The following is an 8,455-nucleotide window of genomic DNA, read 5'->3' on the forward strand; positions in this document are numbered from 1 at the left end:
ATCAGTATTAAGAATGTCATAATCCCATTCACAGTGATGGCTCCTGTGTCACAGACGGAGGATTATGACTTCACTGCAGGGGATTCCAGCGGAAACAGGAGCTGAGCTGGAACGGAGAAAGCTCATCAGGACTTCAGGTGTTTCAGAGGCAGCAGAGAGAGAAAGAGAGAGAGAAGAATTTAAAATACCCCCCCCCCCGGGGGGAAAAAGACTCGGTTGTTCTGTGTTTTCCATTGAGCTACTTCTCTCCCCGTTCCGTTGACCAGTTCAGCCGGAGTTATTCATATTACACCTATTCTGAATTACGTTGGCTGTCTATTTGCTTCTGGACCCAATTTTAAGGTGCTGGTGCACCTTAAAAAGCCCCACACAGCTTGGGACCCAAATCCCCAAAGGAGCACCCTTTTCCATACCAGTCTGCCCATGTCTTAAGATCTCCTACAGAGACCCTTTCCGGGTACCCTCTTTAGCAGAGGTGTGTTGTGTATTTACAAAACCTTTTCTGCAGGGGCAGCCAGGCTCTGGAACGCCCCCACCCCCGGGCAAGGCTAAACTGGCACCAACAGTACAATCCGGTGCCTGGTGTAAAGTTTTGTCTTTGTTTGAGCTATCTATAGTTCTGTGCTTTGGGAGCGTTTAGCTGCCTGTTTCTCCCCCCCCCCCCCCATAGAGGACTAAAATGCTTCTAAACAAAGCATGCACCTAAGATTGTTTTGTGCGTTGCAATCTAAGGTTTTGTACTAACAAGGATTAGTAAAGGAAAATGTTTTTGATCCATTTTTCATTTTTATTAGAAATATACCTATAGCATCTCAGTAAACTATATTGTGCATATAATGACATACAAATATTTATGTTGTTAAACAGAGCACTGCTAAAGATCCTTAGATCGTGACAGCTTAAAAAGGAGAGATCTCATTCTAAGTACTAAGTTCCCTATTCAATACTGAATACACTGTTCAGCTGACAGGTACACAGGCCCGGTGAGCATTATAAAATCAGCACATATTTATAATAAATTATCTCATAACTAATATCTCCTTTCCCATAAATAAAGGGTCACAGTCTTAATAATCTCATGGTTATTAAACATTCTTTAAAAATTCTAACATACATGAAAGGCTTACACGTACACTTTTCAGGCTAGACATGATCAATTTTGCATTATACCTTTGAGAAGATAACTCTTCACTCCAAACTTGCCAATTAAACTTAAGTCTATAAATTTTCCTAGAGATCTGTATATCCAGCCTTTTGATGTGTATACCTTACACAGTATTTTTTGCTCATTAATTGATAAGCTAAAACTCTAAGCACACTTTTGACTTGGAATAATACAGTCTCACACCTGTTCATTACTCAAATAACTTTTTGGACCAAGTGATAGGCTTTAAGAACATAAGAAGAGCCATGCTGGATCAGACCAAGTGTCTATCTAGTCCAGTGTTGTGTTCACACAGTGGCCAAACAGCTGTCAACCAAGAACTCACAAGCAGGGCATGAGTGCAACAGCACCCTCTCACCCATGTTCCCCAGCAACTGGTGTACATAGTCTCACTGCCTCTGGTACTGGAGGTAGCACAGAGCCATCAAGACTAGTAGCCATTGATAGCCTTGTCCTCCAGGCATTTGCCCAACCCCCTTTTAAAGCCATCCAAATTGGTGGCCATCACTACATCCTGTGGTAGCAGGATGCACTGCGTGAAAATGGACTTTCTTTTATCTGTCCTGAATCTCCCACCAATCAGCTTCATGATTACCCCAGGTTCTAGTATTCTGAGAGGGAGAAAAATGTCTCCCTATCCACATTCTCCGCACCAGGCATAATTTTGTACACCTCTATCATGTCTCCCCTGACCCTCCTTTTTTCCAACCTAAACAAGCCCAGCTGTTGTACCCTTCCCTCATAGGGAAGATGCTCCAGCCCCTTGGTCATTTTAGTTGCCCTTTTCTGCACTTTTTCCAGCTCTACAATATCTCTTTTTAGGTGTGATGACCAGAACTGGACACAGTATTCCCAAGTGTGTCCACACCATAAATTTATATCGGGGCAGTAGGATATTGGCAATTTTATTCTCAATTCCTTTTCTAATTATGCCTAACATGGAGTTTGCCTTTTTTACAGCGGCCGTACACTGGGTTGACAACTTCATTGAGCTGTCCACCACAACCCCAAGATCTCTTTCCTGGTCGGTCACCACTAGCTCAGATCCCATCAGGTTGGGATCCCTTGAAGTTGGGATTTTTTGCCCACTTTACACTTGCTTACATTGAACCACATTTGCCATTTAGATGCCCGTTCTCCCAGTTTGGAGAGATCCTTTTGGAACTCTTCACAATCCCTTTGTGTTTTAACCACCCTAAATAATTTGGTGTCATCTGCAAACTTGGCCACCTCACTGCTTGCTCCTAATTCCAGATCATTTATGAACAGGTTGAAAAGCATTGGTCCTAATACAGATCCCTGTGGGACCCCACTCTTTACTTCCCTCCATTGGGAAAATTTACCATTTATTCCTACTCTCTGCTTTCTGTTCTTTAACCAGTTACTGACCCATGGGAGGACCTGTTCTTTTATTCCATGACTGCTAAATTTGCTCAGGAGTCTTTGGTGAAGGACTTTGTCAAAAGCCTTTTGGAAGTCCAAGTGAACAGTGTCTACTGGATCACCCCTGTCTAAATGTTTATTGACACTCTTGAAGAACTCTAAATTGTTAGTGAGACAGGACTTACCTTTGCGGAAGCCGTGATGATTCTTTTTCAGCAGGGCTTGACCTTCTATACTACTAATTTTATCTTTAATAATGCCTTCAACCAATTTACCCAGAACAGAGGTTAAGCTAAGCGGCCTGTAATTTCCCCAATCCCCCCCTGGAACCCTTTTTGAAAATTGGTGTTACATTGGCCATCTTCCAGTCCTCTAGTATAGAGGCTGATCTTAGGGACATGTTGCATATTTTAGTTAGAAGATCAGTAACTTCATATTTGGGTTATTTGAGAACTCTAGGATGGATACCATCTGAGCCCGGTGATATATTTGCTTTCAGTTTATCAGTAGGGTTGAGAACTTCATCGTCTGTCGCCGCTATTTGCCTCAGTTCCTCAGACTCCCTTCCTGAAAACATCAGTTCAGGCACAGGTATCTGTCGTATATCTTCTGCAGTGAAGACGGATGAAAAGAATTCATTCAGCTTCTCTGCAATCTCCTTATCCTCCTGCAGTACTCCTTTAACCCCACTGTCATCCAGTGGTCCAACTGCCTCCCTAGCTGGTTTTTTGCTTCTGATATATTTAAGGAATTCTTGTTGGCCTTGTTGTTGATCCAGTCAGCCCCTGGAATGCCCTGTTTTGGGTTCTACTGCCAGTGGTAGATTTACACCCCCGGAGTTCTCCATGGGTGTAACTGGGGCCTCTGGGCAGACACACCAGATCCAGTGGAGCTCCTGTCTGCCGGTGGAGGGGTGCCTTCGCCCCCATGCCAGCAAGCAGATCTGGAGGTCAGGATTGCTCTGTCTGCTTCCAAGGCAGATTGGAGCATAACTCGATGGCAGTCCATTTTAATTGCTGGAGCACACTTCTCTCATAGTTTCTGGCGTGTTACTGTCATTGGGAATGAAAAGCAAAATGTAAAAGACCTTTCCTTTCAACATGATGGTGGCTTTAATACACACACACATCTGCATGACGCTTTACAGAGTGCAAGAGGACAGCTTACTGCCCCAAGGAGTTTCCAATCTAAAATTAGATACAAGATATACCACAGAGGAAGTGGAGGGACTGAAGGCAGGAGACAAGCGGGAGGAATGTTCAGTGATATACATGTATTTAGGCGTACTTATTGCATGACATGGAAACCAGCAGGTGACGTTTTTTAACTGTGACTTCACCTAAAAAGACACCAATTTGGGGGTGGGGGGTGAAGTTAACGTGCAAATTTATTTTAAGCTGAATCAGTTAAAAGGCAGGCAACTCATTATCTTAACAACTCTTTAATTGGTTCACAGCCAATTAAATGGATTGCATTTTTTTTGTCAAAAAGAAAATGAGGGCCTGTAAACAGTTTTACATCTCTGCCTGCTGACTAATCCAACCCAGCCCCCCCCCCATATGTCCACCACTATGTCTCAAGGCAGATTGTGCAAATGTCACCAATGAAAAGGTCAGCAGAGCCTATTAGCTGGGTAATATTGCCTGCAAATCTGTTGCGTCCCAAAGGACTTGGAGTGGTCCTGAGTTATGAGGCCTCCACATTTCTCTGAAGTGTGTGGCTACTGTTACCGTGCAGGGTTGCAACTAGGGATGTATGAGAAATTTGTTTCAGTTTGTTTTTTATCAGAATTTACCCAGTTTGCACCTTCCGGACGGAACATGGACTCAGACACGATCTGCAGTCAAAGTCTATGCATTTCCGAGCTTGCAGTGTGATTTGCAGACCAAACAAAATGCATTCGACGGCATGCGTACATTTGAAAAATGTGCATAAAAATGCATACTTTTGAAGAATGCACATAAATACGCTTTAATCAATGGGAGACGAATGTGTACATTTTAAAGATGTGCACAGCTGATGTGTGCATTTGGAAAAATATGCACGAAAATACGCATGGATTTTCATGCAGAAAGAAAATAACAAAACTCGCAATCTGATATGGACTCGAATCAGAACGAGCTTTGAGATGGAATTCAAAGAACTTCAGCAAGCTCGAGTTTTCCCGATTCACACCTCCCTAGTCACAACAGACCCATGTGAAGGGTCAGGGCTGGGATGCAAAGAAGGACTCTCTCTCCTCCTTGGTAGCAATGCAACATCGGAGACATTGTTCTCCCTCTCTCAAAATACTAGAACCTGGAGTCATCCTATGAAGCTGATTGGTGGGAGACTCAGGACAGATGGCTTTAAAAAGGGGTTGGAGAAATTCCTGGAGGAAAAGGCTATCAGTGGCTACTAGTCTTGATGGCTGTGTGCTACCCCCAGTACCAGAGGCAGTGAGCCTATGTACAACAGTTGCTGGGGAACATGGGCAGGATGGTGCTGCTGTGCTCATGCCCTGCTTGTGGGTTCCCAGTCGACAGCTGGTTGGCACTGTGTGAACAGAATGCTGGACTAGATGGACCCTTGTTCGAATCCAGCAGGGCTCTTCTTATGTTAACATCACAGGACCACAAAATACCTGGAGAACCTTTACTGGATGCAACATTGCTGCTGCTTGGGACCAAACTACACAAACCAGTGGAGATCCAATATTGGGGAGGATTTTAATCAGATCAGTACCATAGTACTAGGATTGAGGCTTAGCTTCTTTCCCCATGTAGTTATCCCAGTAGGAATATAGGAAGCTGCCATACGCCATCAGACCCTTGGACCATCTAGCCAATATTGTCAGCACTGACTGGCAGCAGCGGCTCTCCAGGGTTTCTGGCAGGATTCTTTCCTAGCCTTACCAGGAGATTTCAGGGATCAAACCTGGGACTTTCTGGATGCAAAGCAGGGGCTCTACCACTGAGCCCCTCCCTGTAAATTTACCCTCCCTGTAAATCCTCCCACCCCCCACCAAATACTGACTGCTATTTGCCCCACTGAGGACGACTTATGCAACCAGTGCAGTGTAGTGGTTAGAGTCTTGGACCGGGACTCAGGACACCCAGGTTGTAGCCCCCATTCAGGCCATGAAGCTGACTGGGTGACTTTGGGCCAGTCACTGACTCTCAGCCTAACCTACCTCACAGGGTTGTTGTGAGGAAAAAATGGAGGGGAGGAGGATAATGCAAGCCGCCTTGGGCTCCTTGCAAGAGGGAAAAAGGTGGCCTATAAATGTCATACTAAAATTTTAAAAACCAATGATAGGAATATCAGGCTGGGGGTTAAAACTGGGAGGGGGGAATGGGGATTAAAATTGGGGGGATTACACAGGTGGAGGGCTAACCCCTCTTCTCTGACACATACGCACATGCCAGTCACCATCCAAGGGCAGGGGAAAGCTCACAGCAGCATGTAAAGAAATTGAAGGAGACGGGGGATGCGTCCAGGTCTGCCACGACTCTCCTAGTTTGGCCATAGTGGAGAGTCATGTTGGTCTCCGGAGGCGGACAGGTAGCTTAACTTGGCCAGCCAGACTGGAATCAGCAGCTTTTACGGGACCTCAGAGGGCCTCTTTTGGCCCCTTGAGACTTCGGGTCCCAGCTGGGCTGCAATACCGCCCGCCAGCCGCCTGCAACGGAGGCACCCCAGCCCAGATCAAGCCAGCAGATCCCTGCTTCCACACGCAGCCATTGCGGCCAGAGGCCCTGGTTTGAGACCCGCAGCGCTGGAGAACCCATTAGCATGGGAGGCATTGCTGGGGAAGGGGGGGGGAGTCTCTTTCCAGTCGTGGAAAGCCGGCGCTGTGCATCCCATTCCCATCTGTCCCCATGGTCAGTCTCCAACAGCCATGCCCCCGTCGTCGTTTTTAAATCCATTCCTGTCGAAAACTAGCCTGTCAGGAAGAAGGGGTCTAATCCAGCCTTCTCCCATGGGTTCGAAGTTCATGCGAGGGTTTTTCATCCTAAGTTTGACGTGAGGCTCCATGCGCCCATGGGTTCTAGCATTACGAGAGAGGGAGAAAAATGTCTCCCTATCCACATTCTCCACACCGTGCATAATTCTGTACACCTTTGTCATGATGTACACCCAATTCTGTACACCCCTTAACCTCCCCCCCCCCCACCGAGCTTAACAAGCCCAGCTGTTCCAGCCTTCCCTCATAGGGGAGATGCTCCAGCCCCTTGATCAGTGGGGCCGCCCTTCTCTGCCCTCTTTCCAGCTCTACAACATCCTTTTTGAGGTGCAGTGACCAGAACTGGATGCAGTATTCCAAGTGTGGTTGCACCATAGATTTGACTAAGGGCAATTTGTTTGACTCTTTTCCTAATGGTCTCTAGCCCAGGATCTTGCTTTTGTCCAGCTGCCCGCCACAGGGTCAAGATGCTTTTCCTGGTCAGTTGCGGCCACCTCAGAGCCCAGATATGTGAAGTCAGTATTTTTTACCTCCGCACGCATTGCTGATGCTCAGCCGCGTGTGCCATTTTAACGCTCATTCCGCCCCCCCCCCCCCGGTTGGAGAGATGGGGCCCAACAGGGCCACAATTCGTGTGTGCCCATGGCAGCGTGGATGGTCAAAGGACTTTAGATTCACGTTAATGAATGGGGCTTAAGTTAGGCATGACTAACTTAAGCCCCATTCACTTCAATGGGTGTACTCTGAGTATGGCCGGAAATGGCGCCTTCTGGCCTTGACGCTTTGGCCTCTGTCCATCCATCCATCCATCCATCCTTCCTGACCCATTGCTAAGCCCTGTGTGTGCAGGGTGGGCCGGTACCTGCATCCAATTTTTAGCAGCTTGATGAAGGCCAGAGCCCACCCTTGCCCGCTTACTCAGAAGTAAGTCCCACAGGAACTCAGGGGTGTAGGGGAGGCAGCCCTGGGGTCCCAATCCCATGCAGGCTGGCTTGGGAGGAAACAAGCCCCAGGGAATCCAACCACGCCACACACGCCCTTGCTTGGGAGTAAGCCACAGAGAGTGGGCTCCCCTGTGCATGCCTGTGGAAGCTGGTGGACTGCACGGGGCTCACTGTCCTGCAGGTTTGCACACACCACCCTGATCCCTTGCATGCTTCTTTGGGAGTAAGTGCCAGGGGGAGGGAGAGGGAGGGGAGGAAAAAGAAGAGGCAGGAGGAGGAGAGGAGGAAGAAGAGGAAGAGGGGGAAGAAGAGGAGGCGGGGGAGGGAGAGGGAGAAAAGGAGGAGAGAGAAGAGGAAGAGGGGGAAGGGGAAGGGGGGAGAAGAGGAGGGAGAACAGGAAGAGAGGAAGAAGAGGGGGAGAGGAGGAGGAGGGAGAGGAGGGAGAAGGAGAGGAGGGAGAAGAGGGGAAGGGGGAGGGGAGGGAGAGGGAGAGGAGAAAGAAGAAGAGGAGGGAGAGCAGGTGGGAGAGAAGAAGAGGGGGAGGAGGGGAGGGAGGGAGAAGAAGAGGAGGGAGAAGAGGGGAAGGGGGAGGGGAGGGAGAAGAGGGGAAGGGGGAGGGGAGGGAGAGGGAGAGGGAGAGGAGAAAGAGGAAGAGGAGGGAGAGCAGGTGGGAGAGAAGAAGAGGGGGAGGAGGGGAGGGAGGGAGGGAGAAGAGGTAGAGGGGGAAGGGGGAAGAAGAGGAGGGAGAACAGGAAGAGAGGAAGAAAAGGGGGGAGAGGAGGAGGAGGGAGAAGGAGAGGAGGGGGGAGGGGAGGGGAGGGAGAGGAGAAAGAAGAAGAGGAGGGAGAGCAGGTGGGAGAGAAGAAGAGGGGGAGGGAGGGAGGGAGGGAGTGGAGGAGGAAGAGGGGAGGGAGGGAGGGGAGGGGAGGGGAGGGGGAAGAAGAGCAGGCGAGAGAGGGGGAGGGCGAGGAAGAGGAAGAGGGGCGGGAGGGGCGCCCCGCCCGCCCGGGCTCGTCC

This window comes from Heloderma suspectum, chromosome 15 (genome assembly GCF_057233095.1).
Source record: "Heloderma suspectum isolate Gila_16-S chromosome 15, 16-S_ref, whole genome shotgun sequence".
NCBI lineage: Eukaryota > Metazoa > Chordata > Lepidosauria > Squamata > Helodermatidae > Heloderma > Heloderma suspectum.